Raw genomic sequence first — 23,411 nt, forward strand, 5'->3', positions numbered from 1 at the left:
AGTTTTGGGGGTTTGGGGAAGAAACCACAGAGTCAGGTAGAGTATTCCAGACATTGACCACTCTGTTGCTGAAGTCATATTTCCTGCAATCAAGTTTGGTGTGGTTAACCATGAGTTTGTATCTATTGTGTGCTCTTGAATTGTTTTTTTTTTTTTTTGTAAATTTTATTTGAGTTTTAACAAAGAGGAAAAAAAATACAAATAAAACACCTTTTTTGAAAGTAGCGTAATCCCGGGTTACATTTCTTCGTACAGACACAAATTCAGGTTCATGCTCATTTTTATATTCTATTCCATATCTTATTACTATTTTACATTTTCTGCATAGCTTCTCCCCTCTTTTAATTTTCTCAATTTTATTTTAATTATCTCATCTCAATTCAAATCATTGTATTTATATTTTTTGTCTGTCCTGTTTCAATTATCTATTATCTTTTCTCATTAAACAAAATTTCTCCTGTAGTTACTGACTGGAGTATGACGCCTTTATATCTTTTCCCTAAAGTTGTAACATTCAATATAATACATAAGTTCCATTCGGATTCTGCTTGGTTCATTCTTAAAATACACACTTTACTCTTAAAAATATATATATAAATGTATATAATTAAAACAACATTCCATTCCAATTCAATTCTATCATTAATATTAATATTCATTAAAGTCTTAACATCTTTAACTACTTTTCAATTAAATATCATACTTCTATGGGAACAATTATAAGCTTTCCATAGTTAATTCCCCCCCTCTTCACTTATATTTTATAAAACATTAACTAATTAAAATGTTCCCATTCCTTCCTAATTCAATTTTCTCATTTTTTAATTTCACTTATTTTATTCACAAACATTTCACTAAATTACACTATTTTATCCCTCATTTTAATCATACATTGTTTCCAATTTTCTAAAGTTATTTCTATTACTGATTTAACAATACAATCTTATGTACCTTTACAGAATCCCTTTTTCAGTTAGATTTTCACCCATTATCTCTAAATAGGTCCTGTTTCTCTATATCTTGCTCCGGTCCTTCGTAACTTCTTTTCCTTTCCTTCTTCCCTCTCTTCTTCTCTCTCTCCTTTTTACCCCCTTGTCTCTCTACCTCTATTTCTCTCTTCTGTGTTCCCCTTTTCTGTTGCTTTCCAGTATTATACTTATTTTTTGAATTATTTTTCTTTTCTTTGGTTGTTTTTTTAAGTCTTAAATTCTCCATTCTCTTTCCCCCCTTTCCTTTTTCTTCCCCACATAAAATTGCTTGTTCATTAAAGATGGCTTCTTCTTTGTCCCAGTCTTCTTGTTTTGCAGACGTTTCTTGTTGTTTCTCATAGTTCCAAATCTCCATTTCTAAGAATTGAAAAACAAAGCCAAAAGAACCCTTCCCTTCTTGTGCATCTTCTTTGTACTTTTAAAGTTCCATTTTCAATTCATCCAGAAGTGGTGCCATTGTATAAATTTTTAAACAACCACCCGATTGATTTTGAATAACCAAGAATCCAAAGATCACTAAATAATTCAAATACACGAAAGCTGTTTCTTTTTGCTCTTTTTTTTTCACTTTCTCTTCCTGGGGTTACTATTTAGTTGCAAAGTTTCAGTTAAAATGTATCTTTTAGAAGTCTTGTTGAAGTTTTACTGTAGATTCTTTTTAATTCCAGGCAGTCTCCTCCCTCTTCCAGATCCTGCCCTTATTCTTCTCTCCCTTCCTGCTTATGAAAAAGAAAGTTTTTAATGTCCAGAAATCTTTATTAACCCTTTGGCATTTTGTTTTATTTTCAGCTTAATTGCCTATTGATGTCAAAGCGGATTTTTCAGATTTCTTATTTAAATCTCTTAGTTGTCAGTATAGGGAAGGAGAGAGAAGAAGAAAAAAGCCAAACCTTTCCCTTTTCACTTTCCTTCACTGCTTCCGACTCTTCTTTGGGAGCGATGTTATTTTTTGTAAGTTTAAATTCCAGGGTACCTTAGTTGTTGCTTTTACAATTTAACCCGGTCAGCCAAAACATTCACTTCTTATTTTCCTCCTGCACATTCTTTTCCGGTCGAGTTCTCCTTTGTGGTGGCCATTTCTGACCACCGCTGCAACCGCCTTCAGGAAAGGGAGTAATGGCCAGCTGAGGAGGAGAGATGCGGCTCTCCTCAACCCTGCTGGCTGTCTCCCCCCTCTTCACCCCCTCTACGGGATGACTTAGCCCCGAAACCAGCTGGCTCGGGGCGCTCCAGCGGCGAGCCCAGACAGAAACTGCGCACAATCGCAGATTTCTGTCTGTCTCCGAAGCCCTTCAACCAGAAGTCCACGTGCTCTTGTATTGTTATGGTTAAAGCTGAAGTATTTATTGACAGGTAGGACATTGCAATGTATGATTTTATATACTATACTTAGATCAGACCGAAGATGGCGTAGTTCTAGGTTGTCTAGGTCTAGAATTTCAAGTCTGATGGCATAAAATATTCTGCAATGAGTAGAGGAGTGGAGAACTCTTCTTGTGAAATATTTCTGGACTTTCTCTACTGTGTTAATATCAGATATGTAATGTGGGTTCCAGACATATTGGTCTAGCAAATGTTTTGTATGCTCTAGTTAGTAGTGTGATATTACCAGAGAAAAAGCTACTAGGATTAGGTTAACAACTCTTAATGCCTTTTTGGCTATGTAGTTACAGTGGGCTCTAGCACTAGATCATTTGAGATGAGTACTCCAAGATCCTTGTCAGAGTTTGGATCATCAACAAGGTCTTGACTATTCAGCTTGTATTTTATTTTCTGATTTTTTTTGCCAATATGTAAGACAGAGCATTTATTTATTGAGATTTGAAGTTGCCATTTGTTTGACCATTCTGATACATAGTCGAGGTCTTTTTGAAGGGTAGCAGAATTATCTGTGGTATTGAAAAGCTTTACATCATCAGCGAAGAGAATGCAGTTGCTCTTTTTTTTTTTTAAATAAAGTTTTATTTGGGTTTTCACGCATACAAAATACAAGTAAAACAGCTTTTTTGAAAATAATATGGTCCCAGGTTGAACTTCTTTTACTATGATCACAGAAATTATTTATGTAGAGCAGTGGTTCCCAAAGTGGGCAGTACCGCCCCCTGGGGGGGTGGTGTGATGCCTTAGGGGGGCGCTAAGGGGGCTGGCAGGGGGGTGCTAAGAGGTGGCAGTGGGGTGCTGGAGGTGGGTGGAGGGCGCAATTCAGGCGTGGGATTCTACCAGTTCTCTCTCTCTCTCTTTCCCTCTCTCAGGCTTACCCCACTGACTGTTGCACCAGAGCGGTGCAAGGGGTTCAATGGGGTGAGCAGCCCTTCCAAGCCAGCCAGCTTGTGCAGGCAGCCAGCCTCTTCATTGCACAGGACTTGTACCACATAATGCCCAAAGAGCTGCCAGTAGTGGGCCAGGCACTTGGCTTTCAGCCGGTCCTTGTCCAGGAAGCAGCAGAGGTCATGCAGCTCGCGGTTCTCCACCTGCAGCCTCCCATTGACGGTTTTCAGTTTGCGGATCTTGCGCAGGTGCTCCTACAGCTGCTGGTTCATGCCCTGGATCAGCCAGCCATGTTGCACCAGTGCTGCCAGCTTCTCGGGTTCCTCCCGGCACAAGCAGTGCACCAACTCCTCCTTGCTGCAGCTGGCCAGGTCTGCCTCACTGGCCAGGGCATCGGATGAAGGAGAAGGCAGCAGCGGAGGCAGCGGCAGAGGAGCCGGTGGGCTGGAGGAACAGCTGACCAGGGGCGGCGGCAGCAGTGGAGGCACCGGGAACATCGCTCGCTCAGCTCCAGCTGGTGTAAAAAGGTGGCGGGGGAAGCAACCGATTAGCCCACCCATGCAGTGGCATCTTTGCAATGCTGGATGCCAGGAGGAGTGAGCCGCGGTTTTGCAGCGGTACCTCCCTCTTCCTCCACCACCACCACCACCAATGGGATTAATGGGATGGGTGCATGGTGGGACTGGGTGCACTGCGCCTCCACTAGCCGGGAGTAGGTACAATGACAGGAGAAGGGTGCCTGCATGGTGGAGGGCGAGAGTGAAGGGGGCAGGCGGGGGGAATGATGCCCTGTCAGTGCAAAGTGGGTGGGTTGGTGAGCGGGAGAGTGTGGGCACGTGCGCTTGCACAGGAATGGACTGATGGCGGGGGGTGGGGAAGCAGCGCTGTTTTGTCCCCCCCAAGCTGGGAACATTGGGGAGAGGGTGGGTGGGTGGGGGGAAATGGAACAGGCTTACACCCTTTCCCCAGTTGCAATACGAATTAAGGAGTCTCTTGCACCCACCTACCCACCCACTCACTCCAGGATCTGGGACACCCCCCCACCCCCGGCAGCCTTCTGTAGCTTGGCAAGGGGCGCGTGTGCATGGAGGCGGAATTGGGGTTAGGAGGCATAGGTGGGGAGGAACACCTTGCACCATTTCCCCGCCACTCCGCTCGGACTTGCTTGTGCAGGTCCCTCCGGTACAGCAGGATCAATGGGGTGGACCTGCAGGGCTGGCACCTAGAACGCGGCAGCGGTGGCACGTTTTAAAAGTAGAACAAAGCCAGAAGTTGGTAATTTCTGCTGCAAAGAATCACAAAAGCTTCTGGGGAATGCACTAGAAGGGATACACATGTCAATGCAATTCAGCAACATAAAATAAAGAAATACAAATAAAACAAATCAACAAGAATTGGCAAAGCATCTCTGATTAGATTCTATTCACTACTAGAATCTAATCAGAGATGCTTTGCCGATTCTAGTCCAATGACCTGCTCCAGCAGGGTCAGGAGTGTGTGTGTGTGTGTGTGTGTGTGTGTGTGTGTGTGTGTGTGTGTGTATGCATGGCTGTCAAAACTCCAAAAATAGGTCAAGTAGCTCTGGGGAGGCCAGTCATAAATTAGACCACTTGCTAAGCAACCAGCCATTAAGTGAGGACCACTTGTATTTGGTTTGCCAGTTACCTGGCCATGCCCACCCAGTCACATGACCACCAAACCACACCTACCCGGTCATGTGACCAGTAAGTCACGCCCACCCAGTCACATAACCAGCAAGCCACACACACCCACACACATGACCAGCAAGCCACACCTTCAAATTAGGCCATGCCCACAGAAATTTGAATCCCACCCCTGGGTGGGGGGCACCGAGGATGACTTTGTAGCACCAAGGGGACGGTGGACTGAAAAAGTTTGGGAACCACTGATGTAGAGTATGAAGAGAATTGGTCCTAAAACACTGCCTTGGGAGACACCACTGTTGACAGGTACAGAATTTGACAGGACGTTTCCAATTTTGACAATTTGTTGTCTGTTTGACAGGAGTGCTTCTATCCAGTTATGCAGTTGTCTAGAGAAACCATAAGATTTTAGTTTTAGGAGTAGTTTGTTGTGTACCACTGAATCAAATGCTTTAGAGAAGTCTATGTAGATTGCCTCTATTGTTTTGCCCTGATCGAGTTGTGTAGTCCATATGTTTTTGCAGTGTAAGAGTTGCAGATTACAGGATAGTTTTTTTCTGAAACTAAATTATTTATTAGAGAGTAGGTTGTTTGTCTCTAAGTGGAGGATGATAGATTGGTTAATAATTGAGTCTATGACTTTACAGGTGACGCAGCATAAGGAGATTGGTCTGTAATTTTCAACTAGGCTGGGGTCTCCCTTTTTGAAGATGGGGATGACCGTGGCTTGTGACCATAGGTTAGGCAAGGAGCTGGTCCTGAAAGATTTTCTGAAGATTATGCTTAGAGGTTCGGCTATGGCAGTGGATAGCTTTTTTAAGTAGTAGGCACATATTCCGTCTGGTCCAGTAGATAGAGATGGTTTTAGATTGCATAGTGCTTTTTCAACATTGTCTTCTGTAAAATTGATTTGTATTAGATCATTTAGTTGTCTGTGGTTTGGCCAGGAAATACTGGGCATGATCCATTGCTGTTTACAAATACTGAGCCAAAGAATGTGTTAAAGAGGTTAGCTTTAATGGTGTCGTCGTTACAGTCTTTACCATTAGGTGCTATCAGGGGTGGGATGAACCTTGAATCTTTTAGTTTGTTGTTTACAAAATTGTAGAAAGCACAGATGGAATTGGTGCATAGAAGGTTTTCCTCTTGTTTAATGTGATAATTGGTGCATTCAGTCTTTATCTGGTGGCATAAATTTTTGTATCGGCTTTTGAAATTGGCAACGTGACCAGATTTGTTTTTCTGCCAAAGTGATCTCTTTTTGGATTGAAGCTCCCTTATTGTTATGGGTAATCTGTTTTTTTCTGGTTTTGGAAGTTGTTATTGGTACATATAGTTTGATGACTCTTTTGACTTCAAGTAAAAATATGTTGTAATGGTCTTCAACAGTATTGCATCCAGGGAGTAGAAATTGCCAATTAAGGGATGAGAGATTGTTGTCTATAAGATCATTGTTGCCTTTTTTGAAGTTATAAGTTATGTCAGTGTGGTGATTTTTGTGTGGATGTATGTTGAGACAAAAGTCAATTGTGTTGTGGTCACTGTTGGAAAAGGTTCTATAATTTGTATTCCGTAAATTGAATTCAAACTATTGCCGAAGATGAGATCGAGGAAGTGTTAAGTTTAGTATTGTTGGTTACTAGTTGTTCCAGTCCCAGATTTGTTACAGCATTGTAGAAGGTTGCATGAATGGGTTCAGTGTTACATTCGTTTAGGGTCCAGTTAATATGAGGTAGATTGAAGTCACCAAGAAAGATAAAAGTATGTGGGCAGGATGTTGCCCATGTTAGTAGTGAATTTAGCTTGTTTACATGTTCAATGTCATAATCAGAGGCTTTGTAACATTTTTATCAAGTGAAATCCATTCTATGATCAATATAAATAAATAAATATTTTTCTGGATTTCTCCACTCTACAGATATCCATCGCTTGTTGACAACATCAGACCATCTTTGTTTGTCTTCTATATCTCTAAGCAGTCCAGTAGTTCAATTTCTATTTTGCTCACTTGTGGATCTCTCCATTAGTAAATTTGAACCTATATGAGTCATGATTTAAAAATAAAAATGAGTTTATCTCTTTCCATGAAGGGGAAATAACATTTTAGACTTTGACCCTTCCTGCAATCCATCTATTTATGATTGAGATAAGTAGTTTTTTAAAAATAAGGAAAATTCCATGAACATAGGAGGAGCTTTTACTGTAAACATGAATAGAGAAGTTATGGGTATTTGCAAGCATTAAGGTCCTGTGTTTGCCCATGGGTGCTCTTCAAATGACTTAAAATGACAATGATACAGTACCTGGATAATTTTCCATTAAAAATTGATTTTCTTTGAAGTTACAAATATTTAACAACCTCTAGGGTGGCTTTGGCAGTATGAAAATGGCCAATAAATGGGGCTTCCTGATAATGGGGGGCTCACGACAAAAAAGTGCTATAAAAGGCATATTTCCTTCTACAAGCCTGAAATGCCATTTTACTTCCTAGTTAATTTGACTACTACTTCTTCCGCATATATTCTGATAGAAAGATCAAAGAATCCTTCTACTGAGTGAAAAAGACAGTCCTCTTTATTCCTAACACAAATATCTTCCTGAAAATTGAGTGACTATCCAGGAGAGTAGGGAATAGTGTCACTGCTATTCCCTGTGACACTGCTAATAGTGTCACAGAATCTGCTTGTTGCCAGATTCTGGAGATATAATTTATCACCTATAACTTTTCTACCTTTTTAGCCATCCTATCCTAGCAGCAATTTTTCCTGACTGAACAATTAATCAGTGGAATGGCTTGTTTCTAGAAATTATGGATGCCCCAACACTGGAGGTTTTGAAGAAGAGATTAGGCAACCATTTGTCTGAAATGGCATAGGGTTTCCTATGTGAGTAGGGGGTTGGACCAGAAGATGTCCAATATTTCTTCCAAAACTATTATTCTATTAGATCTTATTTGGCATTTAACATAATAGACACTATGTCTATCTCACATATAGTACTGCCTTTAAAGCCTTTACAATAGGTGTAGGCAACCTGTGGCCTCTTACATGGAGCTGTTAGCCACAAGTCTTCTGCAGAGTTGAAACACCAAGAAAAGAATAGCCTCATCAGTTTCCATGATTATACAACTGGTTTGATACACAGAAAAAAAGAGAACAGCAAAATTAGATGATTGAATCTGCAGACAAAATCTCAAAATATAGCCTCCAATCAGTTTCATGCCACATTCTATGAAAAATGCATATTGCCAATTGAGTTTTCAAATACAGACAAACCATGGGCCACAATTGGATTATCTATGATCGTTTTCCTCCATTGCCCTATGCAATAAGTGCTTCTGAAAATGCCCTTTTTGGGATCATGTCTTAATACTAGATTTGAATTTGATTTGATTATGAAAATAATCTCTGAATATTTTTGGAGAGAAGTTATAAACCAGAAAAAAGTATCACAAATACATTCAGAGATTAATAAAATACTGCACAGTTAAAAAGTGTGCTTTTAATACTGAGAAAAATAATATTTCTAGATCTTAATTTAAAGAAAATTATAATGATGTCTCATCCTTTAAACATTTTGAGCTGTACAATTTATTGTGAAAAAATGCTCATTTCAAGAGTACTCTTTTTTGAAATAGCAAAAATCTATATAAACAGGACATTTGCTGACCTCTTCCCTGTCATGCGTGCTCTTTCTGATTCACTGCCAACTTTGGATTCACAAATTGGTCTACGTCCTGCTATTTGATTTTTCATTTAGCATGCTCTGTGAATACAACCAAAGTGCATTTCAGTTGTGGTGTAGCAATAAGAAAAGGAGCATGTTAAATTTGTTTTGTTAGGATACAAAACTACACGTAACCTGGATTCACACTACACATACTCAAAACAAACAAACTACATTGTAGTGCAATGAAATGGATGAAAATGTATTCATTGACACATGTGTAAAAAATAGAGCATATGAAAGAGATCCTGAAAAAGAGAAATGTGATTTATGCAAATATTGATTCTGGTGTAAGAACTTTATTATGAAATTGTAGAAGTTATATTTTACTGGCTATGTATGTTTTTTTAATCCTGCAAAAAAGTAGAAATGTATGTGAATTATATTTCATAAGGCTCTAAAAAGAACCCTTATGTATAACTAGTATTGCTAGCTGTGAGCCCACAACTTTGACATACAGAATAGGTATTTTAAAATAAAATATTCATTGTAAATAAAATTGGAGATCCATTGGCAATAAAATCCATAAAAGGAAATAAATTGGTTCTTTGATTTAGAACAGGCTTGTCCAACCCGTGGCCCGCGGGCTGCATGCGGCCCAGGTCGCCTCGTAATGTGGCCCAGTGCCCACCCCAACCTTTGTGCCAGAGCCAGCGAGGAGGAGGAGGAGAGGCAGGCACGAGGCAGGGCGAGGCGAGCACCAGGCCAAGCAGCAACAGAAAAGGCAAGTGCTGTCAGAGCGCCACCTCCTGCTGTTGCCGCCGCCGCTACCGCCGCCACTTCTGCCCCCGCTGCCACTTCTGCCCCCGCCGTCGCTGCCACTTCTGCCCCCGCCGTCGCTGCCGCTTCTGCCCCCGCCGCCACTGCCCCCCCGCCACTTCTGCCCCCACCACCGCCGCCACTTCTGCCCCCGTCACCGCTGCTGCTTCTGCCCCCACCATGACCCCTGCCGCCGCTGCTGCTTCTGCCTTCCAGTCCTGCCTCATCCAGCCGGGCCATTTGCAGGAGGAGAGGTAGGCGCGAGGCGGGTGAGCTTTCTCCCACCCCCGCAAAATTTGGCCGGAAAATAAACCATGATAAAAAAACCGTGATAAAAAAACCATGATAAAAAATAAATAATTTTTAATAAATAATTAATAATAAATAATAAAAACATCTCACTAACTTCATTTCCAAATAAATTTAATATGTTAACTATGGTTTCTATGGTTTTTTTGGATGATCAGGTATCGTTACTGTTATTTTATTTTATGTGCGGCCCAAACCAAATTTTCATCTTCTAATGTGGCCCAGGGAAGGTGAAAGGTTGGACACCCCTGATTTAGAAGATAATAAAATATCCACTTGGAGCATTTATAGTTCTGGACAGATATTCCAGGAAATGAGACAGAACAAAATAAGAGAAGGAAATCAGTGTGAAAAAGTTATATACATAAAGGAACATATGAAAGCAAAAGCTAGAGTATTTATTTAATATACCACTGGAAAAGGAGACACAGTGTGTAGAGAGAAGATTGATTCTGTGAATTCTATGAAATCTTTTTTTTTTTTGTATTCCAATTGTCGGAAGAAAAATCCTCTGATTTGTTTTTCCAGCCGGGACTCTATAGTCATCATTTGAGAAGAAATATTCAGAGAAGCTGCAAAGTAGAGTTTTATTTCGGAAGCCCTCGCTTCTCTGACTATTTCTTCTCAAGCCCTGACTATGGAATCCCGGCTGGAGAAACAAACTAGAGGATTTTTCTTCCAATACTGTTAGTTGCATGGGAAAATAACTGGGCAACCACATCATCTGTAAAATATAAATGCTCTAGTTGGAATGTGAATAAATCAATACTGAAATTGGCACAGATGCATTATAAACATTGTGGCCTTTGGAACCCTTGGCATTTTAAAATAGGAATTGTTGACAACAAACCCAAGGATTTATATTCACCCTAATAAGAATAAGTAACATATTGTGTGTGTGCGTTTCTGTGAGAGAGAGGGGGAGGGAGGGAGGGAGGGGAGAGAAAGAAAGGGTGGGGGAAAGAGAGAGAGAGAGACCCACATACAAACAGAGCCAAAACAACAACAAAACCCTATATTTTCATAGCTCTATATTCCCATCACTCCCCACTATGATCATTGGCATAGGAAACAGAAAATCCGTCAAACTGATGTCATTTTTTGTTTCTAAAATATACGATGAAAAATATATATTGGCACTGTCATAGGTAATCCTTTGCAAAGCTTTTAGCTAGTGGCCAGGAATGAGTGGCTGACGCGTCATTATTCATTTCAATAGGAAAAAAGGGAATCTTATCAGTCCAGGAGGGAAAAGAGAATGGATTTCTGATTACTTAGAATTTAAAGGTGAGAGTTAGCTGAAAATGAAGCACCTCAGCTTGAATGAAGAATTATTACTACAGAACTGAGGTAGGATTAGTGGCAGTAATTTGTCTCAACTGTATTGTTTTTCTATCTCTTCAAAGGGTAGCACTGAAAACCTACCTTCCATCTTTTGTATTCCCTCATTTACAGGAAGCTAATACTTACAATGGTGTCCCTAAAACTTTTCAATTCTGAGAAATAACTTGGGATCTATTGTACAAATGGTTAGAAAATATATGCAGAGATTAGTAACTCTATAATGGAAAAAGATTAACAAAATAGAAGAAAATACATATATAGATATAGATATATATAAGATACTACGCAGGCATCACATCAAGACTGCCTTCAAAACAGACAAAAAAATCGCAGCCATCCTAAGAAACCCCAAAGATAAATTGACCTAGGAAACCAAGGCATATATGATGTATCCTGCGCATCATGCCCTGCCACACACATAGGACAAACCAATAGAAGGATGTACCCACCTCAAAGAACACAAGAATGCAGTAAAAAAGCTAGAACAGACTTCCTCACTAGTCCAACATATGAAAGCCACAGGTCATAGCATCAACTTCAATGGCACCAAAACCCTAATCACTATAGAAAACCCCAGCCACAGAATCATCACAGAAACCACAGAGATTGATAAAAAGACCTAATAGTATGAATAGAAGAGATGACTCCACCAGGCTATCAATCATCTGGAAGCCTGCACTCACAAACAAAAAAATCTCTATACCACAATCCAGGCAAGCACCTGGACACAAACAGACCCCTCCCAATACCTCCAACTCAAACACACCCCAGCCAGCTACCCAAATAAAACCTAACTTCCTAATAAACAGTTGTCTGCCATTCACAAGAAATCAAGCTGCACTGAAAACCCCCAATACACAAAACATAATGTTGCCAGCCAATCAAGGACACAGCAACTCAAAGATGAATAAACACAGACCTAGACTCCCAGACAATCAGGATGAAGAAAAAAACATTCAAATAAAACAGGAAGCCAGCACCAAATTCAAACTGAAATGGTTGCCAAAGCCTGACACACACGATTAAGAAAAAAGACCAATACACAAGCCTGAGGATGGCAGATGAGATTTTGCTATAATTTTAAAAGCACAACTATTAAGACGTGGGAAAATACCCGAAGAAATCTAAATACCATACATATAAATACCCGTGAAAACATAACACACACACACACACACACATATATATATATTCTTAAGTTTTCGCGGGTACTTACATGTATGGCATTCGGCTTTGCTCGGGTATTTTCCCACGTCATAGTAGTTGTGCTTTTAAAGTTGTAGCGATATTTCAGCAGAATCTCATCTGCCATCATCAGGCTTCTGTATTTATATTCACGGGTATATATATACACACACACTATAAGTAATATTATTAATGGATTGTACTTGACTACAGATGATAGTTTATAGAGTGACTAGAGGTGAAGACTATATGGTATAACTATGAGAAAAATGGTTACAATCAGGGTGTATAAAACTATGTATATTTAAATGAGATTTGATACAACAGTACGCTGTCATTGCAGAAATGGAAATGTGATGTATAATAAAAATTTTAATAAAAAAAGCAAAATGATTTTCAGATCATACATTTATCCAGTCACCTGCTGGTTTGGAATATTTTCGTTTCAAACTTTCTGCACAAAGAACACTGTACATTTGTGAATATTTCTTTCAAATACCTACAGCATGTTTTCTGAACATAAAAGAAATCATAGGGAAAAAAGAGCATCTTCAGGTCTAACATAACAAGCAATACAATATACGCTTTTTGAGGGTAGACCAATATTTTAAAAAAGGAATACAGGTAGTCCTTGACTTTTGACCACACTTGAGCCCAAAATTTCTGTTGGTAAACGAGATAGTTGTTAAGTGAGTTTGGCTCCACTGTATGAGCTTTCTTGCCACAGTTGTTAAATGAATAACTGCAGATGTTAAATTAGTAGCATGGCTGTTACATGAGTCTGGTTTCCCCATTGACTTTGATTGTCAGAAGGTTGCAAAGCGTGATCACACGACCCTGGGACACTGAAGCCATCATAAAAATGAGTCAGTTGCCAAGTACCTAAATTTTGATCACATGTCCTAGGTCCCTTCCAACTCTGTTATTCTATGATTCTATGATCACAGGAATGCAACAGTTGAAAAAGTGAAAAATGGTAATAAGTTACTTTTTAAAGTGCTGTTGTAACTTTAAACAGTCATTAAATGAACTATTGTAAATTGAGAACCACCTGTACTAATACATTATTTGTTGAACTCTATGCAGCCTCTTGTTTTTAACCTTTGTATACTAGCATTAACACAAATCTGCTATTTAATATAGCTGTTACAATAGTAGATAAAAGGGCAGTGTATTTATAACGCATATGTAAAAAGGACAACATGACTGTTCATAGAACTACAGTATCTCCTGCACCATCTATTTCCTTTCAGGCATTATTTTTCATCCCATCATTGTCAAGCAGGAGAGCAACAGGTGAACAAAGCAGATTTATTTTCTCTCTTTAGCTAACAAGTTTGTCACCAGTCACTTAGTATTATGAGAGAGAGAAAGAGAGAGAGGATGCTTCTCTTCTCTAATGCAGATTATGTACAGATGGAAAGTTGAGAAGGTCTATTGGAAATGGAACAGGGTATTTATATTTCCATACGGTACATATAAGAAAAATACCTGAAATGAAACATACCAAAGAAAGCTGAAAGATATGATTCAATTTTCACTTTTTAAATTGGATACAGTACAGGTATATTTGTATCCTAATTTTACATTAGAAAAGTTCTAACATTTTCTGCTCCTGGTAATGGGAACTGGAGCTTCAAGTAAACCATGCATATGCAGGAAAATTCCACTGACCATATGAACTTCATGCTTTCCTGTTTTGAGCACCTTTGGCAAAAAAAACCTCAGCTACATTTTTCCATATGGACTACTGCTATTCATTTATATTTTTTTCATCTTTATTAATTTTAACGCCTACCCCGGACATACATACAAAACTATTAAAAACTGAAAGAGAAATAAAATACACAAAATTATCTGTATAATGATCAACTTTATACGTGTATTTCAAATAAAGGTATATTTTATTAATCAAAATTATAAAGAAAAAACGTACCTAACCTTAGGCTCTTGTTGTCACAAGGTGTCTGACCAGCCCCAGGAGTCCATTTAAGCTCATGCCTACTGCTTCAGTGACTCCATCCAGCCACCTCATTCTCTGTCATCCCCTTCTTCTTTTGCCCTCAATCGTTCCCAGCATTAGGCTCTTCTCCAGTGAGTCTTTCCTTCTCATTAGGTGGCCAAAGTATTTGAACTTCATCTTCAGGATCTGCCCTTCTAAAGAGCAGTCCAGGTTGATCTCCTCTAGGACTGACCGGTTTGATCGCCTTGCAGTCCAGGGGACTCGCAGGAGTCTTGTCCAGCACCATAGTTCAAAGGCCTCAATTCTTTGGCGCTCAGCCTTCCTTATAGTCCAACTTTCACAGCCATACATTACAACTGGGAAAACCATAGCCTTGATTATACACACTTTTGTTGGCAGGGTGATGTCTCTGCTTTTGAGTATGCTAAAGTAGATTTGCCATAGGTTTCCTCCCCAGGAACAAGCGTCGTTTAATTTCTTGGCCGCAGTCCCCATCTGCGGTATGATCTTGGAGCCCAGGAAAATAAAATCTGCCACTACCTCCATTTCTTCCCCATCTATTTGCCAGGAATTGAGAGGGCTAGATGCCATGATGTTAGTTTTCTTAATGTTGAGTTTCAAGCCAACTTTTACACTCTCTTTCTTCACCCGCGTCAAGAGGCTCTTTAGTGCCTCTTCACTTTCTGCCATTAGAGTGGTATCATCTGCATATCTGAGGTTGTTGATATTTCTCCTGGCAATCTTAATTCCAACTTGTGATTCATCTAGCCCCACCTTTCTCATGATGTGCATATAAGTTAAATAGGCAGGGTAATAGTATACAGCCTTGCTGGACTCCTTTCTCAATTTCGAACCAATTAGTGGTTCCATGTCCTGTTCTCACTGTTGCTTCTTGACCTGCATGTAGGTTTCTCAAGAGACAAATAAGATAGTCTGGTACTTCCATCTCTTTAAGAACTTGCCACAATTTGTTGTGATCCACACAATCAAAGGCTTTAGCATAGTCAATGAAGCAAAAGTAGATGTTTTTCTGGAACTCCCTAGCTTTCTCCATGATCCAGCGTATATTGGCAATTTGACCTCTAGTTCCTCTGCCTCTTCAAAATCCTGCCTGTACTTCTGGTAGTTCTTGGTCCACATACTGCTGGAGCCTTGCTTGTAGGACAGTGATGTAGAACCTTTTTGTTGTGGTGTGCTGAAAGTGGGTGCACGTGCAATAGCGCATGTGCGCCTGCCAGCACCCACAATGCTATGCACCCCGCCCCCTTACCTATACTGCACATATGCACTCCTTCCAGCTGGTTTTTGGCCTGTTTTCGCCCTTCCGGAGGCTTGAGGGAAGCCTCTGGAGCCTCTGGAGGCTGAAAATAGGCCCATTTCAGCACGTCTGGTATTTCCAGAAGGCTCATTTTTCAGCTTCCCGAGGCTGCAGAGGCTTTCCTCGAGCCTCTGGGAGAGTGAAAACAGCCTCAAATGGTCTGAAAATCAGCTGGGAGGCACGCACTTGCACAGTGCAGTTAAGTTTGGCTGGGGGCTTGTGTGCCTGCACAAATAGCTTTGCATGCCACCTGTGGCATGTGTGCCATAGGTTCTCCATCACAGTTGCAGGATTTTGAGCATATCTTTGCTAGCATGTGAAATGAGTGCAATGGTGCACTAGTTTGAACATTCTTTGGCATTGCCCCTTTGGAATTGGATTTGACCTTTTCCAATCTTGTGGCCACTGTTGACTTTTCCAAATTTGCTGGCAAATTGAGTGCAGAACTTTTACTGCATTGTCTTTTAAGATTTTGAATAGCTCAGCTGGAATACTGTCACTAACTTTGTTGTTGCTCAGACTTCCTAAGGCCCATTTGACTTCACATTCTAGGATGTCTGGTTTGGGGTCAGTGACTACCCCATCGTGGTTATCACCAGTGGTGGGTTTCAAATTTTTCTACTACTGGTTCGGTGTGAGCATGTGCTTTGCACACATGCAGTGTTTGTAACTCACCTTCTGATGCAAGCCCTGTGTATGAAACAGCGGACACATGGCAATTGGCTGTGCTACGTAAAGCAGCTGAGATTGAAGAGCAGGAAATAAAGGTCAGTATAGAGCCAGGGCAGGTGGGAGGGCCCTGCAATTGATTGCGAATCAGTTCACTTACAGATGATCCTCGGAATTACCTCTTTGGCCGAACCAGGCCGAACCGTAGAATACCACCACTGGTTATCATGGACGTAAAACTTGTTCTTGTATAGTTCTTCTGTGTAATTTCGCCACCTCTTCTTAATGTCTTCTGCCTCTGTTAGGTCCCTGCCATTTTGATAAAACTAAAATATACAGGGTGTATAGTCAGGATATGTATATAAAGTTCTACATATCCATTTCAACTATGCTATCATATTTTATTATAATAATCCACAATGAAGCTATACGGATAAGTAATTCATTCAAAAGTTGCTAATAACCGAGGAAATCACTGAGTTAACCAAGGAAATCACTGAGTAGCTGTGCCCATATATTTAGCTTTCCAATGGTGAAAAATAATTGATTTACTCAAAAGTGGAGCACGGAAATTACACTTTCTTTGTTCATATGTTAACATTCATGTGATAAAATGTTTTGGAAATATTAAATCCTGTCTCAAACTTAACACATTTAATACATTCTTCCACTAACGGGAAAATTATAGATGCTGTATAAACATAAATTTAAATAAATAACTAATTTTATTAACTGTCCAATAATATGACAATTTATTCAAGCATTTTCTATATCAGTATCATCAAGTTCCATCAAAATATTTTTGTTGTTGAATAAGATTAGTCTAAGTTCTAGTAACATTTTTGGCATTAATATTAATCCTTTCCACTGTCTAGATAAAATAAGAATTTTTAATTCTTTATTCCATTTAATATAGGCCATTTGTATATCAAATTGATTAATCCATAACAGAATTACCATCAAATACCTCAAATAGCAGCAAATAGCCCAAAAGTGCAAGAATGAAGTCAGAAAAACTGAACTAAGATTTGCAACAAATTCCAGTTGCTGAAGCAAAATTTCACAGACTGATCCAAACAAATAATCATGATCCACAACACCTGACATCACTATTGTGGGGGAAAAAAGGGGATGAAAGCCTGGTTCACTGAATTGCAATAATACCAGGTGATGCATGAATTGAAGAGAAACAACTAGACAAAATAATGAAATATTGTGAACTGCAAATTGAAGTTGAGTGATTGTGGAGGAATAAATCAATGGTTGTATCAATTGTAATAGGAGCCCTTGGAGCAGTACGCAAAGGGTTGCCTAGATGCATGGAAATTTTGAACTTCTGAATATTCTGACTTTGCAAGAAACCACCTTACCTGGAACTGCCTATATACTCAAGATGTTATCTTAACAGTGCTTAGCTCCTTGGTTAGGACTTGAACTGTTAAGTTTTTACCAGTCTTAGACTGTGAATTGAATTGAAGATTAACAACAACAACAACAACAATAATAATAATAACCTGTGAAAAACAATTAAAAAAATCAAGGAAATGATTGGTTCACTAATGGGAAAACATGGTAGGGAGGTCACCAGCATCAGGGAGAAAGTATAATTCTTAATTCATTCTTTGCATCTGATTAGGGGATTGGAGGCTAAAACATACAATGAATGATTGCAGGAACTGGATATTCTATTCTAATGAAGAGAAGGATTAGGGGTAGCATGAAAGCAGTCTTCCAATATTTAAGGGGCTGTCACAGAGAAGAGGGGTGGTCGACTTATTCTCTAAAGCATCTGAAAGCAGGACAAGAAGTAATGGGTGGAAGATTATAAAAGAGAGAGCCAACGTAGAACTGAGAAATTGCCTGACAGTGAGATCAATTAATTTGTCTAACGGCTTACCTCCAGAAGTTGTGAATCTTCCATCCCTCAAGGTTTTCAAGAAGAGATTGAACAAACATTTATCTATAGTGGTATAGGGTCTCCTGTTGGAGCAGAGAGTTGGATTAGAAAACCTCCAAGGTACCTTCCAATGGTGTTATTTCGACAGTGTTTTCCCGAAAATAAGACATATCTTGAAAATAAGCCCTAGCTTGATTTTTACATATGTGCTCAATTATAAGCCCTACTCCCCCCCAAATAAGCCCTAGTTAAGACCCCGCCCACTCCGGGGTGCATGGGGTGGGGCAAGGCGCACAGGTAAAAATTAAGCTAGAGTGGGATTGAGGGGGTGGAGCTGCCCTACTTACCTTCGGACAGTTGCAGGCAGGCCTCAAACACCCCAATATCTGCCTCACCTTGCTGGCCCACTTCTGTGGCCGCTTGCTTCCGCTTGCACACGTCGCCCCAGGCCTGCATTTTGCTATCATAAACCTTCAGGAAAGGCCTCTGCAGCTGAGAAATGGGCTCCAGATTGACGCCTGTAGCACCCCCAGGCCTCGTTTCACCATCAGAGGCCTTCAGGAAAGGCTTCTACAGTTGAGAAATGAGGTCCGGATTGATGTGCACCTTGCCCCTGGCCTCCATTTTGCCATCAGAGGCCTTTGGGAAAGGCCTCTGCAGCCAATAACAGAGCCCCAGTTTGAGGTGCACTACAGAAGAAGTGGGCTGGCAGCGGGCAGGGCTGTCAGTGCCACTGCCACGAGGTGAGTAAGTGGAAGACACTCCCTGAAAATAAGATATGGTGCCTTTTTTGATGGGGGAAAAAAATTTAAGACCAGGTCTTATTTTCAGGAAAACAGTATGTTCTATATTGTAGATTTGAAACAGCAGGATACTTCAAGGCTCTTGCAAACTTGCTTATAAATCCAAACACATATTCTACATATAAGTAGTCTGTCTAAAGCAAAATATTTGTTTTATAAATGTGGATAAAATATACATAAATTTTAAAAAAACTTGGACAACTATGGGTTTTTCAAATACGTGACTACTCTCCTGTTATACTAATATGTTTTCTGGGATTATTGATTGTTGCAGAAAATAGTTCATTTCTAAACAAATAAAAAATGTTTAGGTAAATTATGAAAACATAATCTAAAACTCTCTTGAGTTTTAGCTTAGTTTAGATGCCACTAGATCTTGGTATACCAGGGAAATTGGCCAAAAGAAACAAGAGAAGTAATAGCAAAAATCCATTTCCAAAACAGTTTGATGGTCAAATTAAGTATAGAGGATTTTGGAAACTATTCATATTTGCTTTGTGTTCTGTTTCCAAGGAGGCATAACTTGACTTATGCCAACACAATGTAGTGTTATTCTGGGGATAATTCCAGAGATAAATCCCAAAAGAGACATTACAAATTGGAAGTGGGAACCATAGTACCAATTTCACAATATTAAATAAACATTTTCAGATCACAAAATCAGTTCTTTATGTTGAAATATGAAAATGCTATGGAGACAATTTGGGTAAAAGGCATGGTAAATGGTTATAAACCTCAAGTGGGGAATTTTTTAGCAATTGGAAATGACAAAATATGATGCAGCTACTTGCCAATTAATGTCAAATTATTTACAGTAATTAATATATAGTAGACTATACAATATGTACTCTCTATAAACATGGGTATTGTCTTGAAGACGTCTATATGTGGTATATCTTCAAAGTACAGAATACTATGAAATTAGGGTTCTGCTAAAAAAATTCTATTGAAATAGACTCCAAGTCTTGTTTCTTGCTTAGAATCAGCATTTATAGGACAAAATAATCTGTCCAACACATGCAAATTTTGTAATGGCTAATCATTTGTTTGTGGTAGAAATGAAGATAATTTGCTTCCAATTATCCTGTAATCACCCAATCTCCCTCTCGGTGATGGGATTTAAACTGAGTTTTAGGTGATTTTTTATTACTAAATGATACATACAAATCACTAACTAGTACAATGTCTTCTGAGCAATTTCTTCTCACTTCATTTCATCCTTTGATTGTGCATGGGTCATTTAGGTTTGCATGACATACATAGATGACACAGTTTTATTAAAAATACTTACCAATTAAAAAGATACAAAATAATAATACATTGTTCAAATCAATAGGAGAGTGGTTCGGAGACCAGAGCACACTGAATTCAAAGGAAGATGAAAATATACACTTCAAAGAATGATAGAGAAATGAAAGCAATTTATATTAAGTCAATAGGAAAAGGCACAAAGAGAGAAAGTCTTGATGTAATAAAGCCAGAATTATAAAGGTTTTCTGCCATAATGAAGATAAATAGACAGACAAACATATCCAAATAAATGATACATTCACATACACACATGCACTATGGAGAACATTTTTTTTGAGGCACTACTTTACTGCAACTGGAAAAATCATCATTTATCTGTACCCAATGCATAGAAAACAGGGGGACAGACCAAAAAGTCTAGTTTCCCATTGTTTGCCAAAGAAGTTTCAACAAAAACTCTGTTTTCCTTAATAATATATTGTATCTCAAACTATCTGACTGTTTATATCCAGGTGGGGATTCTAGCTGGTCAGACTGGTTCTATAGAACCGGTTGTTACGATTCTGCGCAGTTCAGAGAACCGGCAAATCGTGCCACTTGCTGGCCCCTCCCCTCCCATTCACTCTTTACCTGATATGCATGCCATCAAACTTGCCTGCTAAGTTGCTATTTTTCCTTCCCCCCCCCGGACCATCAGCTGTTCTGCTGTGCCGGGAGATTTAGATTAACTAGAAAGCAGGAAATCATTGGATTTCTTGCTTTCTAGCTAATCTAAAAGCGGAGCTGAACTTTCCTTAGGACCGAAGGTTCTATTTTTCTATTTTTCAGTGCAGACTCAGGTAGCAGATTGCAGAAAGGTAGATCTCTGAGTGAATCTGTGATTCTGTGAGCAATTCAATCTGCCTGCCTGCTTTGCCTGATTTTGGGTAAAAGTTGCTGTTTTTTTAATAAAAAGCATCAATATTTACATCAATATTTACAATATTTATAAAGGGCAAACCCGGCCAGTCACATGACCACCAAGCCACACCCAGCCAGCAAGCCATGCCCATCCAGGCACATGACCACCAAGCCACATCCACAAATTAGGCCACACCCATAGAACCGCTTATTAAGAAATTTGAATCCCACCCCTGTTTATATCCTCAAGAGTCTAAGCTTTGCTGGCTGGGGAAATCTGGGAGTTGAAGTCCTCCAGGCTTAAAGTTGCTAAGGTTGGAGACCCCTGCCTCAGTTAACAAAGCTTCCTCCATATGATACCTCTGTAGTTGCGTTAAATTCACAAGTGGAATCTCTTGCTCTCCATATCTGTTAAGCTTTTTTCTTCATCTGGATCATCAGTTAAGCCCTCAACTTTGTTCCTTCCTCTTTCCCTTTTTTCACATCCTATTTCTCTTTCTACTAGTTTTCATCTGAAGATGCATATGTTTTATCTTCCTATTTTTTTTGAACCAATATCTTTACCTTTACACCTTTTATCTTAGTAACAACCTTTTATTTTCTTCTTATAGTTTGTACAGTATTATACAGTATTACCATGTTGTTCTCATTCCTCCACTCTTTTAGCCATGGCATATAAATAAATGTTGCTTGCAGCCCATTCTTCACCTATCACAGCACAAAATTTCCACTGAGGACTTGGTCACAAAGGATATAGAGTACAAAAAATAATAATCTCCCTTCTGCTTTCTGCCACACGAATGAACCCTATTTTTTTCCTAACAGTACTTCCACCTGCCAGCTGGACAGTCAGTTGACAGACTTGCTACTCAGCTTCAGGCAATTATATTCTGGATTCTGCCCCCTACCCAGAAAATATTGAGCTCCTCCCCACACCCAGCATAAAAATACTATAGAAGGGAAGGGGAGGGAAGGGGAAGGGAGACAAGAAAGAAACCCTCCAGGCAGCATAGTACTCAATGAGCAAAAAATATTATTTGCATAAAATGAGTCCTAAAATCTCTCTTGCTTTCTGCTGCACACTTGAGAGGAAAAAAAAACATAAAATGCTCTGTGTTGCACATAAAAAACTCCCCTCACCATTCTAAGACTACAGTTGCACCATTATGATAGGAAAATGTTTAATTATCTATCAATGCAGAGGAAGACCTGAACATATTATACTGTGTTGCATTACAAAATTGAGTCTCAAATATTTTATAGATGATCAAGCAAAATATCTTGTGACCCCAAAAAGTACCTGACCCCAAATCATGTTTGTTGCTCAGAATCACTATTTACAGGAGATAATGACGTGTCTAATACATGCAGAATCTGGGATAGCTAATTATTGTTTGTGCTCTAGATACAAATAGTTTTCAATTGTCCCAGAATCAGCCATTGCCCACTCTAAATGATAGGATTTAAATGGACTTTTAGGTGAACTTTCAAACCTAATTGATACATACATGATCACTAATTAATACAAGGTCTTCTGGACAATTCTCTCACACTAACATATATATTAGATAATTAAATGAACTAGCAAATTTTTCAGGCTGGAAATTAGATGATTATGAGTTCTAGTCCTGCCTTACACATGAAAACTGGCTGGATAACTCACTTTCTCTCAGCACATGACATCAGGCTCAGATGACAAGCTAGTTGGTCAAATCCTGGCACAACCAGTCGATCGACACTTGGCTGATTTGAAAAAAAAAAAGAACGCTGCACCTGCAAGAAAAACATGATAGAAAAAAAGAGAACTAACACAATGCATCCATAAAGTTTCAGAACTGTTGAAATACATGATGGGTCTATCGATACTATAATTATATCAGGCACAACCAATGACTTTCCTTCGACACAAAGGTGTTAGGAAAAACATAACACAAAATAAAAAAGAATAACAGCCCCTCCTAACCAAACAAATTGATTCCAGAAACCCTGGAATTTGTAGTACTTTTTAATTTGGTGCAGGCTTTTATTGAAATTCAGAATATATCCTCACTCTAAAAAGGTTCTAAAGAGAAGAAAGTGAGCACCTGACTTCTGCCAACAAAGAGCTTATCTCCATCCATCCATCCATCATCTTAGTTCTGCATATGGAAGATGCTGCTTTTCATTGGGTTAAGATTGTAGTTCAGTTATGTGAATATTAATTTATTGCAAAGTGGCAGAGAAGACTGCAAAAAAAGATAGCCTTTACATATTCAATACAGAATAGTTTTCCTTTCCTTTTACCTATTTGGTTTGGATCTGTCCCTCCAATTGCATTTGGTGGTGGTAGTTCAATCTGCACAGGGCTCTAAAGAGGACCTGTTCAA

This window comes from Pseudonaja textilis, chromosome 7 (assembly GCF_049901715.1).
Source record: "Pseudonaja textilis isolate UNSWEBS1 chromosome 7, rPseTex1.2, whole genome shotgun sequence".
Classification (NCBI taxonomy): domain Eukaryota; kingdom Metazoa; phylum Chordata; class Lepidosauria; order Squamata; family Elapidae; genus Pseudonaja; species Pseudonaja textilis.